This window comes from Hirundo rustica, chromosome 1 (assembly GCF_015227805.2).
Source record: "Hirundo rustica isolate bHirRus1 chromosome 1, bHirRus1.pri.v3, whole genome shotgun sequence".
Classification (NCBI taxonomy): domain Eukaryota; kingdom Metazoa; phylum Chordata; class Aves; order Passeriformes; family Hirundinidae; genus Hirundo; species Hirundo rustica.
In genome coordinates, this window is record NC_053450.1 from 42037475 (window position 1) to 42052555 (window position 15081).

A 15081-nucleotide genomic window follows, 5' to 3' on the forward strand; every position below is an offset into this window, starting at 1 on the left:
CAATAAATAAGGGTTCCTACTCTTCATGTCTTTTGCTTCTACTGTCTATTTACAAATTATTAATTTATGTACCAGTAAGTACAGTTTATATTTTCATTAACAAGCACATATATTACCATATATCGCTATGCATCATTTCTTTTGACATGAAATACAGAATGCAATGTGATATAGTGCACCAAAGTAAACATGTAAAAGTTAAAAGTAGTATGATAATATTTTTGGACTCTTACCTTTGAGAGAAATGCAAACACGAAAGAATGCAGTTACAGCAACCGGGTCCAAAGAAATTATTTTCATATTCTTATTCAAGGCACCCTTTATCTTTCATTTTGGTTTCCATGAGAACTGAGTTCCTGAACAGTTATTTGCAGGTGCTACTTAAAAAATTTAATCTTATAATTCATTAACCCTGATGACAGCAATATATAGGGCCAAATGTAAGGGAAAATATTAGGTATTGTTTTGAATAACTCAATGTCTATCTGGGTATTTTTCTCCAGAAGTTTATACTTAAATATGATATTTAAACAACAAACTTAAATATTCAAACAAGGCATGCAGTGAAATCACATGAAATATTTTCCATGCTCAGCTGCCATTTGGAATAAATAACTATAGATTCTAAAAATCTGAAAAATTCATAAGGCCCATAATTTCTGCCCTTCAGCACTCTCTCTTTTTGTTACTGTGTAACTTAACTGTGTAACATAGAGATGATATGAGATTTAATTTTAAATGGTGCGTAGGCTTTGGTGTAGAGGTGCATAGGAGTAATGATCATTGTGGGTCTCTTATAAACTAATAATTCTAGTCTTGTCTAGTCTACTTCTATCCTATTTATAATCTAATGGATAAATTCTTGGAGTATCACCAATAAAGAATCATTCCTAAATAATTATACATATGTTGACTACCTACCTTTTTATGATCAACTGCAAAATTTCCTGCAGATTAATAAAAGTGAGCCAATTAAAAAAATATACGTTTGGACCATGAGCTTATACAAAATGATTAAGCACTGAAATTATTTACAATTTGGCAACCCTATCTGTGTTACAGTTCTGCCTCCTATATACATTTTGTAAAGTAAAATGCCTCTTCAATCCCTATGACTGAATAGTGAAAACTGCTTTCTTGAGAAGTTCAATGACTCGCCTTGTTGCTTTTTCATTTACCTTTTCCAGCAGTCTGTGACTGCTCATTTCTGTATCACAAAGGGGAAAACACTGTTGACCTCACTAATATCTTTACAAACTTGATTCAGCTATACTTCTACTATAATTGTTAGAAGAACAAAAGAAACAGACAAAACCCCAAGCCAAACCACAAAGATGTTTCTTACTTTTTTAAAATATTCAGGTAAAAGACCTTAGGCAAAATCAATTCAGATATGAGTATATACATCAGTCTTCAAGAATTTCAACAGGACTCAATTTATTTTCTGGTAAAAGCTGTAAAATCAAAGTTACAATTGGAATATAAGCATAAAATCCAAGTGCATCCAATAATTCCAACTGTGGCCTAGCTGGATACCAGTGCTTTGGCTGCATGCACACCCAACACCATCTTTCAATGAATTCCTGGGAGATGCAAGAGCTTCCGAAGTACTCAGCTTTGAGGAAACAGCACGTGAGACAAAATCAATGACTAAACCTTCAACCAGCTTCACAACAAAAATTCTGTGACAGGAGCTCTCCAGGTGTGAATTATAGACAGCCCTGTGACTTTCCTAAGCAGGTCTTGCTGTGTCTAGGCTCTGTGATAGCCACCATCTGTATACTTCTATACATATGCTATTCAAGCATAATTTATCAATATGCATTTATTAAAAATGCAGCTACCTTGGATAAATAATCAGGCAGGCTCATTGACTGCTTCAGGCAGTTCCTGATGCAAGAATCACCAAAATACACAGATAGCTGCAAACAGCCAGCAGAAGGAGTTTTTTGTGTGTTTGACAGAGATGTTCATATATGATAGTCTTTTGTACATAATTAATGAAGGAGACATTATGTGTATCATTTAAAACACTCAATATAAACATATCTATGTGATGCTGGAGCAGTCATGGGGGACTGAAGGCCAACTGAATTACAGGAAATAAGTGAAATAACATCACAAGTAGTCTTAATCTGATCCAGGTGAACACACTGCTGAAGGGGTACTTGCAACGGAGGCTCCTGCAACTAAACAGAAAAGAATCATTTCATTCAAGAGACTGGTTTCCTGTCAGGAGTGTTATGCTCTGCCAAGGTGCCATTTCTTTTGTTAGATAAAAAAAAAAAACCCTCTTCCTGTGAGATTCTCTACAAGTTTCCAGTGCTTAGAAAAAGATTTAAAAAAAAAAAAAAAATCCGCTTTCAAAATACATTGCCAATAAGGAATAGTAAATTTTCTTTTCAAAGTCGGAGAGAGCGCAGTTCCACTATTGTGGAAGGAAACCATGCTAAAACAAAAACTTAATGACAGAAAATTAGGTTACTAAATTTGAATCCTTGTATACATACTACAGTATACCTGGCTTTCCCTCTAGTTTAGGTATTAGACACACTATTAGTCATGTACATGATTAATTTTTGACTCATTTCTTTGACACGATTCAAAAAAAAGGAAAACCCTGCATGATTAACACAATACCTTTCCACCTCATATGATGAACCAGGAATGCCATATCAAAGGAAGAGAATTGCAATTAGATCTGAGTAGCTGGGCTCTGCCTAAAGGCCAAACACTTTTATAGAACTTGTTCACTCCTATTAGTAAGAAGGCTAGATATACATGACAACAGTACAGAAAGACAAGCACCATTAATACACCTAATTTTGCATCTGGAGTGCTAAAACTGTTGCATGACCCTAGATAAATCATTTGTCCTCTAAAACATCTACACGGGCACTGATGCTTGAATGAGACAGTGTCACAAGGTGACTAGCTAATTTCCAATAACAACATTGAATTATGCTCTGCATTTTTATACAACAGTGTAAAAGTACTTACTTGGCTACATTAATACTTTATATAACCATTATATGCCATAGACTCCAATACAACAGAAAAAAAGCCCCATAACATTAATAACTTTAGCTATAAAGAGTCTCATTAAATTCAAAAGGATGAGTCACACAAAGTCACAGTGCTGTGTATAAAAAAACCTTACATCTGTATCTTATGTTTGCTTTAAAATACATGAAAAAGAAATCTGTTTAAAATAACTGACAGTGTGGTGGCTCTAAAATACTAAAAAAAAAAGTTCTCAGAAGCTGACTTACTGAAATGTCTACTGTATTTCATGTCACCCTAATCTTGTAAAAGGCTTTTAATTAACTTTAATATGTATGAACAATTCCATTTGAGAAAAGTAGGCTATGCAAGACTACTGAGCAAGCACATCGTGCATCGTTTGCAAAATTACACTTTAAAGTTAATGCATGCTGAAAACACACAAAGCAGTTAAAACATCACAATCATTTTGTATTAATTCAGACAGGCACCCACCTGTGCTTTGGTACAAATCAGAAAACTATCCAGACTTCCATTTGACATTCTCCTTCCTTTTCCACTAGACAATTTTGTTCATATAAGAGCTCTTAGTTGAACCTATGAAACAGTTACTCAAGAACAAGTCCATGAATAATCACCAATTCAACATTTGCAGTATGTTCCTACAATTAGGACAAAATATACAAAATATTCAATGTGCTTTCACATCAAAGTCTGTGTTAAAAAAAACCCTTTCTAAACTAAGCAATAAAAGGCTAAATAGTTATTTCAAAAACATTTGCATTGTTTTTCTTATTTGGACTGCATCACAGTAATAGAAAAGACAATAATAATTGTGGATAATACTTCTTAGAAATAGCTTAACTAAATGGTGAATAGGTTCCATTTTATTGTGGCCTAAGGTAGTGATACAGAATACTGTTTTAAAAATGGAAGCTATCAATTATAGAATCATAGAATGGCCTGGGTTGTAAGGATCCTTAAACTTTTAAGGTTTGCTGATGTAGAAACTCCAGGGAGACAAATTATATACTGCATATCAGGACAGTCAGCTCAGAATGTTATGGGATATATTTCAGTATGAGATACAATTTCAATGCCAAAGTCCCATTCTTGTGTGTATTTTAATTGGTATCTCAGGAACTCAAAATCTGGTGAATTGTTTTGTTTAAATACTGCACTAAGTTCAAGTACTTCCAACTGGACAATATTTTCCTTAGGTAGTTATCAGCTAGGTAGAAAATCAGCTTACATCAACAGAGCTGCTTCTCCCCACCAAAAATAAAAAAAAAATATTTACCTCATTTTACCACAAGGATCAGAAGTTTGTGTAAGTGAATTCAAGCAGAAGATTCTGATATTTTCTAATTTATTTAGTTGTTGTTCTGTTTTTGATGTTCTAATTCTGTTTTTCATATTATATCGAAAAGAATAAGATGTGCAGTGTCCACCCGGATTAGAAGCAGAAGCATTAAGTATGCTGGAAAAAAGCCTTGAAACGCTTAATCACTTAATATAAAAAGGATATGCACATAGACTTGCTACTTGTCTTGCTTTTTAGTAATAAAGGGGGAAAACCAGCACTGTGCATTGAGATTAATTACTTGTTTTGAAACGGCTGAAAGAAGTTTCCTGTTTCTTTTTAGCCTGGCCTATTCTCTGCATTCTTGCAGAATACTTTTTCTCTTAAATGATTTATACTAGCCATGTTTCACTACACTGACCCTGGTTGTCTTTTGGTATTTGTTTATGTCTTCCACTTGACTAGTGTAAATAGCAGAAAGGACTATGGTCCTTTCAGCTCTTTGTTCAGTTTTGCAGATTCACAGAGGTTCCAGTGCTTAAAACAACATTTGTTTAAGCATTTATCTGAGTTCACATTTTTGTGCAGAAATAAACAGACAGAAATCAAGAGAAAATCCAAAGAAAGCGTCTAAGATAGAATTGGTTATATCAGAGAAGACTAAAAGTTTCTACTTTTAGAAACTAAAGTTTCTGTTTACCATAAAGCATATTTTGTTCTTATTAGAAGATATTACATATAAGACTGAATGAATTCAAACAATTATCACTGCTTTAGATTATATACTTGATTAATTGTCAGAAATAAAGGACTTTATTCAACAGGTAATATAGCATTTTTTTTTTTTTTTTTAATATAATCAAGCTAAGCTACTGGGCAATCAAATCAAGTTATTAAAAATGCAGTTTCTGGAATTATTGAGAAAGTTTAGAGATAATAAGCCTCTTAAAATTTCTGAATTCATTTAAACATCCTACCTGCAGTATATTATCTCTGAATTGTATTATACCTCTAGGAAAACACTTGGTTGTATTGTTTCTTTAAGAGCCTTGTCATTAAAATCTTTCTGAATTCTTCTTGGCTATTCTTTATTGCTTTATCCAAAGCAATAAATCATTTTTCCTCTTATATGTTATAACCAGTGCTGTTACTTTATTTCATTTAGTTGTGTAGCTAAGAGAAGCAACCAATGCCAGGCCTGCCAAGTAATGCAAGACCTGCTATGTGTGTTTGAGAGAGAGGGACAGAGGGCAAGGAGGACCAGTATGAGTAAGTTGATGAAAAAGTATTTCTGCAAACAGATGGCAAGAAAAGTTTGAAAGCGTACTTTTGAGACTAGGAAAAGTACATCTTGTGCTGCATTCTTTTTCTTATGTGTCACTTCTTGGATCTGAATTCAATTTCATTAACTCCAAAAATCTGTAAAAAAAACATAGCAAAACCAAAAAAGTTTCTTATTGCATCAAATCATAAAATATTATTTTCCAGCAATCCTATTTTTTCTATGTGCACAGATCTGTAGTCTGATCTAAAATGTCCATTCAGAAAAGCTTGACCTTTAAAAGTACTCTTACTATTTTCTTCAACATTGATGAAGTCATTGAAGGAATTGACTTTATGCCTCAGTAGTTGGAAGTCTGCTCCTTTCTCTGTATAGAGGGCCTTATTCACTCAGTTGACCTGGTTGGAGTCTGTAGCAGACCCCCACTGTAATGCTACCTATCCCCATCCTGCCTTTAGTCCTGACCCATAAATTCACAGTTGGCTTCTCATCCATTTCAAAGTAGAGCTGGTCATTGACACAGAGGGAAACACCCCTCTTCATCTTTGCCTTTCTTAAAGAGCCTGTATCACTCCATTCCAACATTCCAGTCATAGGAGCCATCTCATCATCTCTCCATTATGCTGATAACATTCTAGCCCTGCAGGCATTTGCACATCTCTGAATCGTCTATTTTATTCCCCACTGAATATATCTCGTATATTCAGACTTAAACTAGGTCCTCGGTGAAGACAGCTTACCATCTGGAGTGGCTGAAATCCCTTTATGCCACACTTAAGGCACTCTCTTGTTGACCTCTCCAGGCTCTGGGCATCTGTTGCAGGTAGGTTTTTTCTGATCCCTGGTTTTGCTTCTTCTCTGATGTTACTGGGATAGAAAATAGAAATCATAAAAAACCCCAAATCAATCAATCAACCAAACAATCAATCAAAACAGTTTTGAAAACAGGTCATTATTATTTATATTTTATGAAACCAGAACATTATGTTTTCAGACATCCACAACATTTGTGTTTAAAAAACTATGTTTTGCAGGTGCTTAGTTAAGTTAATTTAGAATCTGTATACAACATTGTTTTCTTGATTAAGTCTTCCTTTGCTGTGCAATTTGGGAATATTTTTAATTGGGCCCACCTCTTACTCATTAGAAGCAGGCCATTAGAACCAATATTAAAGGCCAGAAAGAAGTGAAAAAATACTGGTAATAAAGGGAGACGTTTTCTGTGCACAGATAATTGAAAAAATAGTGTGATAGCCTTTGGCAATGAGGCTGGATGTATAACAGAAGGCAGGGGAGCCCTGTGGTTCCCATTTACTTGATGCACAAGACAGAACACCAGCTTCTTTTTCTGAAAAATAGTTCTTCAGGGTAAACAGAAATAATCATTAAAACATCATTAAAAGTGGTTGCTTCTTTTTCTGTTGGGGAAGGAAAATACTGGGGTTTGGTTTGGGGTTTTTTGAGTGTGTGATCGTAGAGTCAGCACATAACATTTTGAATATCCAAAGGCTTTCACCCTCTTGAACAAAATTCTAGTTTTAAATATAAGTATTATTCAGAACAGAAGTATATTCCAAGCACCTTGCTCAAGATCATGCAGGAATGCCAGGACAGAACAGATGATAAATCAGATTTCCCAGTTCTGTGCTTCGATCGAAGAATGTCTTTCCTCTCTTCAAATGTATCCCAAAAGTATACCTTGAAAATAGTGTAGGGACCAGTTAAAGAGATTCTCAATTACAGCCTGTGCTTGAACGAATACCTTGAGGATGTTTGCTCAACTACAAATTTAACCTAGAAGCCAAGGAGCTCTTGTTTTGTCCAAATCAGTGCACATGCATTTGAAATTTAGTCCCTGAAATTGGTCTAAATCACAGAACTGGTGAGTATTGTATAAATCAATTGGGGACAGGAAGTTCAAGCCCTGTGGAAAACTCTGTGAAGCTCCAGGCATCACAAGGGGCAGTGCTTTCAGCCTAAGACCCCCGTCTCCTGATGTGATTTATCTCACTAACACAGATCTCCAGAAGTCAAACATGCAAACCTGAGCTATGGTTTACAGCATGTACCATTATGGAAGGAAAGTCTGTTTAATTTACCTCATTCAAACCTACTGACATGTTCAGAAAACAATTTAATATACAAGTAATCTGCTCCAGACAGAAAGATGTAAATGAAAGTGTGTCCCTACACAAGGGGGGTATACATAAAGCCCAAGTATTAAGCACTTATTTCCTAGATTCCATCTGCATGAAATAATGTGGCAGCTCCTCTTCACCATTTCCACATTATGTACCTCTAAAGAAGCATTTCCATCTACTCTGGGCACTCCTTATATGGGCATACAAAGTTCAAGTCCGTGGAGTTGTTACTAACTTTCAAGCTTACTGTCAGTACAACTACTTTTCTTTTACTTTTTAATTTTCTTCACTTGCTGAAAATGTTCCTACCTACGGAGGAGGAGAAATGGTAGCAGTGTGGGTAGTTACCATTTATATTTATCTTGGTTTTATTATCTCATGGGCTCACAAAGCATTTACAAGCAGCAAGGACAATTATTCAAGTGGAAGACAGGTGGATAACACATCATTACAGTATTTCCCAAGTTCCATTAAACAAGCACAGACCAAACTGACTCTAGAAGTGTTCATAAGGCAAAGTAATGTCCTGAAAGTAAGAGCAGGAAGGAAAGCTGATGTTTTAAACACTATTATGATTTCATGCAAGCCTACATTTAGTCAGGTAGAAGAAAATCCTTTAGCACAATCAATTCTTTTTTCTCTGCCAAAGCAAATATTGAAAGGTGTTTGGAAGTCACAAAGTGTTGGGTACTGCTTAGGTTAGTTTTTGCTGAATAGAAATTAACAACATATTTCTATTATATTAGGCTCTATTTTGTTTCAAGGGAAAATATATATTTAAGACTCTTTTAAGGAACAACACTTGAAGAAGCCCTGCCAACTCGCTATGGTTCTGCTGACATGGATTTTTTTAGCCTTTGCCTCCCTTCTTTGGAAAAGTAAAAGCACCTCCAGTTTGTTTTTTTTTTTTTTCATTGCTCAATCTCCTTTGCTATTCTTCAGATTTGCCATTTATTCTGTAGTAAAATCCAGCTGAAAAATGTCTCTTTTCTGTACCCTATTAAGCTTAAATATTACAGATTTCAAAAAGAAACATTTTTTTTCATGTAATATTTTTTAAAAGTTATCCAATTATTAGTTTGTGTCTCTGTGGACAGAATTTATAAGAGAATTGTAAAAGAATAGAGACTGTTGAGCAAACCAAAATTGTTATTACACACTAAATAAAAGGAAAATTCAGTATCTAAAACTATCCCTTGGAGACTGCCCTATACATCTAAGAATCAATCATCAAAGCTTGAGTTACTCACCCCAGTCTTTTACAGTCATAGTTTTCCATTTTTGGTTTAGACTCTTAATTAAGGATAAACATGTCTTAAGTGATTCATGTACTTACTCATCTCCACTGACTATGAGGAATACCTTGGACAGTGCAGTCGTACAGGTGTCACAGTTAGGCCTCTGGCCATGCACTTCAAAATGTGGGGAGCTGCTTCAATAAAATTATAGATAATTTTCGAGAGAGGCGCAGAGCCCTTGGGCATCTACGGAAGGTTCACTGCACTCCAGTTACACATGAAAATCTGGAGCTTCAGATGGCCTCAGCAGCTTGCTTCCACCAACACTGACATGGTTATACTTGCAGACTGTACCCATTCCCCATGCCTCCCTGAGTTCACTCGGAGTTCTCTTCCTACCAATGCCTTCTTGTTATAAAGAAAAGACAAGTATTGGCTTCCCAAGAAAGTTTTAAAAAATTACTGTTGCACTGTAAAAAAAGCAGGACAAATACACGTCAATTGTTGTACATACCAAGCTGCTTATGGTATGGATAAAAACCTTATCACAGGCAGAAGGAATGCAAGAAGTTATCAAGATACATGACTACACAACTCAGAACAGCCTGATTATCCATTCTACAGAGGTCAAAGAGGCACTCACACTGTATTTTTAGAAATGGACAACATTACAAAATCATACTGTTACTCATTATTTTTTTAGAGCAAATTGTCATATCCTCTGAAAAGGATGCTTGGATAACCAGTAATTTTGCTCTTAATAAGCACAAGAAGTGAATTAGAAAACCTGAAGATTTAAATCATCAGATTTCAATACAGATGAATCATGTGCATAAATTTTATTTTGCCTCAAAAACACAGCCTGTCCCTAGAGGACAAAGAGCTAGAGATAAATTGCTTTCAGCAGAGTATGAGAAATTAAGCAGGATGATCAACTTGCAGCGGCTGGAGAAAGCTTGCAAACAAGCTGATAAAACATTTAGGGTTGAGAAGCTTACAAATATAACTAGCTTTGGATTCCTCGTCATCCTTCATTAACAAGATAGTAAAATCAATACCAATTTAAATCAAGGGTATACTTTACACAGTCTCCTTTTAGGATTAGTAGAACTAGAACACTGTCTGTAAAAATTCAGTTACCAGCTTTTTCCATATCTAAATCAAAATCCAGTGCATCTCATTCAAGGCTCCAACAGTTCAGTCAAAGTTTAAAGGAAAAATGTGTTGTTTGTCACAACTCACTCATTTCTAGTCGAGGTGTCTAGAAGACTTCTGTTATAACAGGACTGAATATTATTTTCAGTCCTGTTAGTTTGTTCATGGAATTAAATATAGGAATACTTATGTAAGAGTCATTCTGAAATTGTCCAAGTCATAAGTGTAGCTAAATCCCAGCTCCAGGCATAAGCTAGTAGGAAGACTGATATTCAGAGCAGTGGAGGGTGGAGAGCTCATGGGAATGCAATCTTTTCCTCCACTGCAGCAACAGATCAACAAGATCAGTCTGCTATCACTCTGACAGGAATGATCCTCCCGACTACACTATGAAAACACCTGAATTCCACGTTTATCTGCTGTGTGCTAGGGCACCTTCCAGCACATCACAACTAATGGAGATGTCTCTTCACAAAGTTGTCACTTCATAGATTTAAACAGTAGTTAAGTACACCCAATATTCATATTATACACATCTCCAGCAATTTTTCCTGAAGTTTTCTAAGCTAGTTTGGGAAGCTGAACATCCATTAATAATTCCAGCTGCACTAGGTGCGGTTCTGGAGCACATCTGACAACCATCTGAAAATTAATCTAATTTGTGTGCTCTGAGATTGTCCCAGAGTCATGCAAAAAGTAAAGAGGAAAGAATAGTAAGAATTACTAAAAGACTTCTTACATCTGTGCACACTTTATCTTGGCTTCTACTCTGACATAGAGGCACCATAAGAAGAATTCACTCAAGCATAATTCTGAAGCTAAAGATCATTACTGTATTCTAACAAAATCCATTCATTACATGTGAACATACATAGAAACAATATTTTTTTAATACCTGGTAATTTTTTCTTAGCCAAACAATATTCTTTGTAATTCATTCAGCTGGCAGAGAAATAGAACCAGTTGACAGGGTAATTCTGTAGCCCTTTCAATTAGGGATTTTCCTCTCAAATTTCTGAAAGCTTGGAACATGTCTAGAATTGATTTCCTCTACATATTCACTGGAAACTACTAAACAAATTCTGCTTTGGCTACCTCTCTTAAGCAGTACTGACTTGTAGCTTTCCTGGTAATGAGAGGCTGTTTGCTGCAGCAATAATCCACCCTGGATAGGCATAGGTGCCTTTGAAATATGTAAGTCTCTTGAGTGAGCAGACAGACTAGTCTAGTACCTTGTTAGTCAATGAACCTCATTAATAAGAGTTAATAGTGGCTTCTCACACCAAACTGCTGATCATACCTTGATACTGAGAGAGAGAAAATTATTAAAAGACAAACATCAACATCATTCATTAAGCTACAGACTAAATACAATTTATTTAAAGATGGGTTTTAGAGGACATCCATCAAAAGAATAAATTACAGTAATAACAGGAAAGCCCCTGGAGATACCTTGTTAGTAGTCGCTTCAGGTAACCTTATTGTCCTTACAACTCTCTGATCCTCTTCAACACATTTTATCCTCAAACAATCTCCATCTTGGTGCTCTCTCCGGTTTTTAGCTATCCCGTTTCCAATACTTTTTCTTGTCGAGTGCCACTTAAATCCTCTGACATTGAAAAGAAACAAGATTATCAAGGCAATCAACAGAAAGAGCCTAAATAGGAGGCTACCTAAAAGGCTACATTTACTACAGTTTTAATCAATTGGTTTAATTTAATCTCTCCTCTGTGTTCAGTTTATCAACAGAAAAGTAATTAAAAAGTCAACTCCTTTTTATAAATAGTGAGAAGGTTGTTCTGTAATTATTTGTCAATAGTTAGTGTGGCCAACATAAAATTTAAAAGGGAGAAAAATAATCTGTTGTTTCAATGAGATTCAAAGCTTCATTTGGCTTTGGCTTTATTACAATGAAATTTGCGCTTATTTCAAGTATAGGACATTCTGAATAGTCCTGTAATCCCCCAAAAGAAAAGAGGTTCGATACACATACTTTTAGAAATCCACTCCTTAGACACTTTCAAAATCTCTCCATAGACAAAAGATATAAAAACCATTCACTTTCCACCTATTAACATTACATGTAGTCCTCAGCAATAGGTATATCCAGCCTGGTAAACTTTTAAACTATTTTTAAAGTTACTTATATGTATACAAACATATGACTATTTCTTGCTTGAAAGTAAATGAAGGCAAAACCATTAGATGAACATGAACATAGAAGTAGCTTGTCAACCACATAACACAGTGCACCTGAAAACTGAGTTCATTGTCTTTCTATAGAAACTGACTCTAGCTCTACCACAAGTCAATAATCATAGAAATTTTGGCATTTCTTTTCTTACCAAGGGACGCTACTTTCAGAGACTGACAACACATACATCACAGAGTAATTAATCTGGAAAAAAATCCCTGAAAATTGTAATTTCAAGTTTCTAGTAGAGTAGAACTAAATCACATAAAAACAGCTGAAAAACTTTTCAGTTGTGCAAACAGGCTTTTTTTGCCCTCCCCTCTTTTTTCTTTTTTTTTTAATTCTTTTTTTTCTCTTCTTTTTATAGCCCCATCCAAGCAACTCTTCAGTGTTCTGCAAGAATTTATAAGGTGTATCATATATCAATCCCTTTCTCTGAATTTTTTATTACTTAATTTTATTTGTTAAACGTCCTAATTCCAGTTTTCACTATTTGTTATTATGCTGAGTGTCACCATCATCACGATAACCACAACACTCAAGAGTGCTTCTTTAAAAACTTCAGGGAGCCTCAAGTATCTGTACCTCGTTGCCTAAAACACCTTCTCTACATTGCGGTCCCAGGTTATTTAAAAATTCTTCCATACCTTTGCTAAGTTGCAGTCCTATGAACAACCCCACACAGGTGTTCTTCTGCAGTTTCAGCTTGCTGTTTCCTGTCCCTCACACAGCCACCTAACCCTGTCTATCCTTTGTACAGCATCTTACCCTTTCTGCCCCTCACACAACCTCCTGTCCCCTCCTCCTCACAGCACAGCCAGCAGACTCCACCTGACACCAACTCTTTTATCACCACCCATAGCTGTGAGGGCAAGGCTGTTCCCACTCTTGGGTAATTATCACAGCTGCAACACATCAGGGGCAAGAGTGCCCCCAGCACCATCTCTGCCTGTTCCCCTACAGCTGAGTTTTCTATTATTAACCTTTGCCTATTTTTTTCTCACCTGCCATAACTCTACCAAGTGATAGTTTCTACCTTCTACCTCTACCTGCACTTAACAGCCCATCTGCTTCCACAATATCGTCACCTTCAACCACCTTTTCCACCCTTCCCCAGGCTCACATCTCTATGACTTCCATTTGGGCCACTGTCACACACATGTAGGTCCAGGAATATATTTTTAAATTTCCTGCCTCTTTTCCCATGACATCTACATTGAAAAAATTTATGGGAAACACTTAAGCCGTAAGATTATATCTCTGCTATAGACCATGAAACCTAATACTTCAGTGTTTGATGACAAAAACATCATCAAAAAAGTAGCATTTGTTGATGCTACTACTACAATTATACTTTTTCTTACTTTCATATTCCACTTTTTGTCTTTCACGTGTCAATCTCTTCTGCCTTTGACTTTAAAAATATTTTTTACAGGTTTTTATTCTTGCTGTATTTTATAGTGTTTTTCACATGATAACACTGTTTAGGCAGATTGCAGCCCAGGGAGAAATAAGATCTAAAAGTGGTTTTTCACTTCACAATTTACATGCTACACAAAATCCGTCAGGTCCTCAAGCTTTATTTTACCTCAGTATTTCTCTACAGAATGAGACCAGCGTTACTCATATACCACTGGAAAATGCTGATTGAATCACTCATTTGACATTTTCATAGTCCACTTATTTTATATCCCCTCTGCTCCCATAGTTTAATTGTTTTCCTATCTCACTTCTCTCTTTGGTTTTTCTTTTCTCTTAATCCTTCCTAATTTTCCTTACCTCAAAGAGATCACCCATTCATCTTTTCATGCATTTTCCCTCTGGTATAATAAGATATGAAACATTTATTTCATTTCATTTATTTCCAATTTCTGTGCAGATTCCATAGCTGAAGGTCAGCTTCAGTGTACAAATAATAACCTAAGCAAAATTCTGGATTATTTTTCCAATACTTTCTCCTAGGTGTCTAGTTCTTAGCTTATGTACAATTTGACTAAACAAAGCTCTTAATCCCTTCCTTCTCACTCCAATCCAGCCCTCATATTTATCAGTGGAACAGTGTAAGACTACAGGTCCTATTAAATCTTATATTACCTGTCAGGCATGTAATTCCAGACATCTTTTGTTGATGCTGATAAATTTCCAGCTGCAGGATATGACTAAACCTTGCTGAGGTCTTTTTTGCATAAGACTACTAAGTACAACATTTTCTATATTCCTATTTAGCCAGAACAGGTGCCTAAATCTTCATTGTATTTTACTCTGTTTCTTGAATCATCACTTCCATTCCATCACCACAGATTTTTAAAATGCTTCTAAGGACTGTCTTCTTCATGTGTTGATTTGACTATGTTGCCCTGATTCCCCTTCCAGGTAGCTCATAGCTTAGGAGTTCAATAGGGCTCAGTGTCACTTTTACCCCTAATATTTGCCATCAAATTTTAATCTTTTGCTTCTAAGATTTTCTGCATGTTGAAATTCCTTGTTCACCTCTCAGATTACCCAATAAGTATCTTTTTTCTTCCTTCCTGGTTTCTCTTCAGGTGTGGGTGTACAAATTTACATGCATTCATATAAACATACATGTGTGTGCATAAATGTGTGTGTGTGTATAAATACAGAGGTAGGTAAGCAAATCTGCATGAACACATAAACATGCATTTGGGCATATGTGTGCAAAATCCTAAATATGTGTGCAAACATGCAGGAAGTGTGTGGGGGTAAATGCATGCGGTTTATTCCTTAGTGGTGGCTTTTCCAATCTT

At 35.6% G+C, this 15081-nt stretch overlaps 1 long non-coding RNA gene across 3 annotated transcripts; it reads right to left on the bottom strand.

Annotated features, from left to right (window-relative positions):
• Positions 1-1420: 1420 nt before the first annotated feature.
• On the bottom strand, positions 1421-13146 carry LOC120755679 (uncharacterized). Of its 3 annotated transcripts, none has more exons than XR_005701860.1 (9): positions 12964-13146; positions 11575-11731; positions 9066-9437; positions 7170-7286; positions 6329-6455; positions 5634-5725; positions 4304-4483; positions 3499-3665; positions 1421-2189 (listed from the first exon to the last, which is right to left on the bottom strand). It is a non-coding gene; the product is annotated as an uncharacterized LOC120755679 (long non-coding RNA). The 3 variants fall into 3 exon arrangements; XR_005701862.1 differs by lacking the exon at positions 4304-4483 and adding an exon at positions 12468-12520; XR_005701863.1 differs by lacking the exons at positions 4304-4483; positions 9066-9437 and having other exon boundaries at positions 3499-3600.
• Between the last annotated feature and the right edge of the window lie 1935 nt (positions 13147-15081).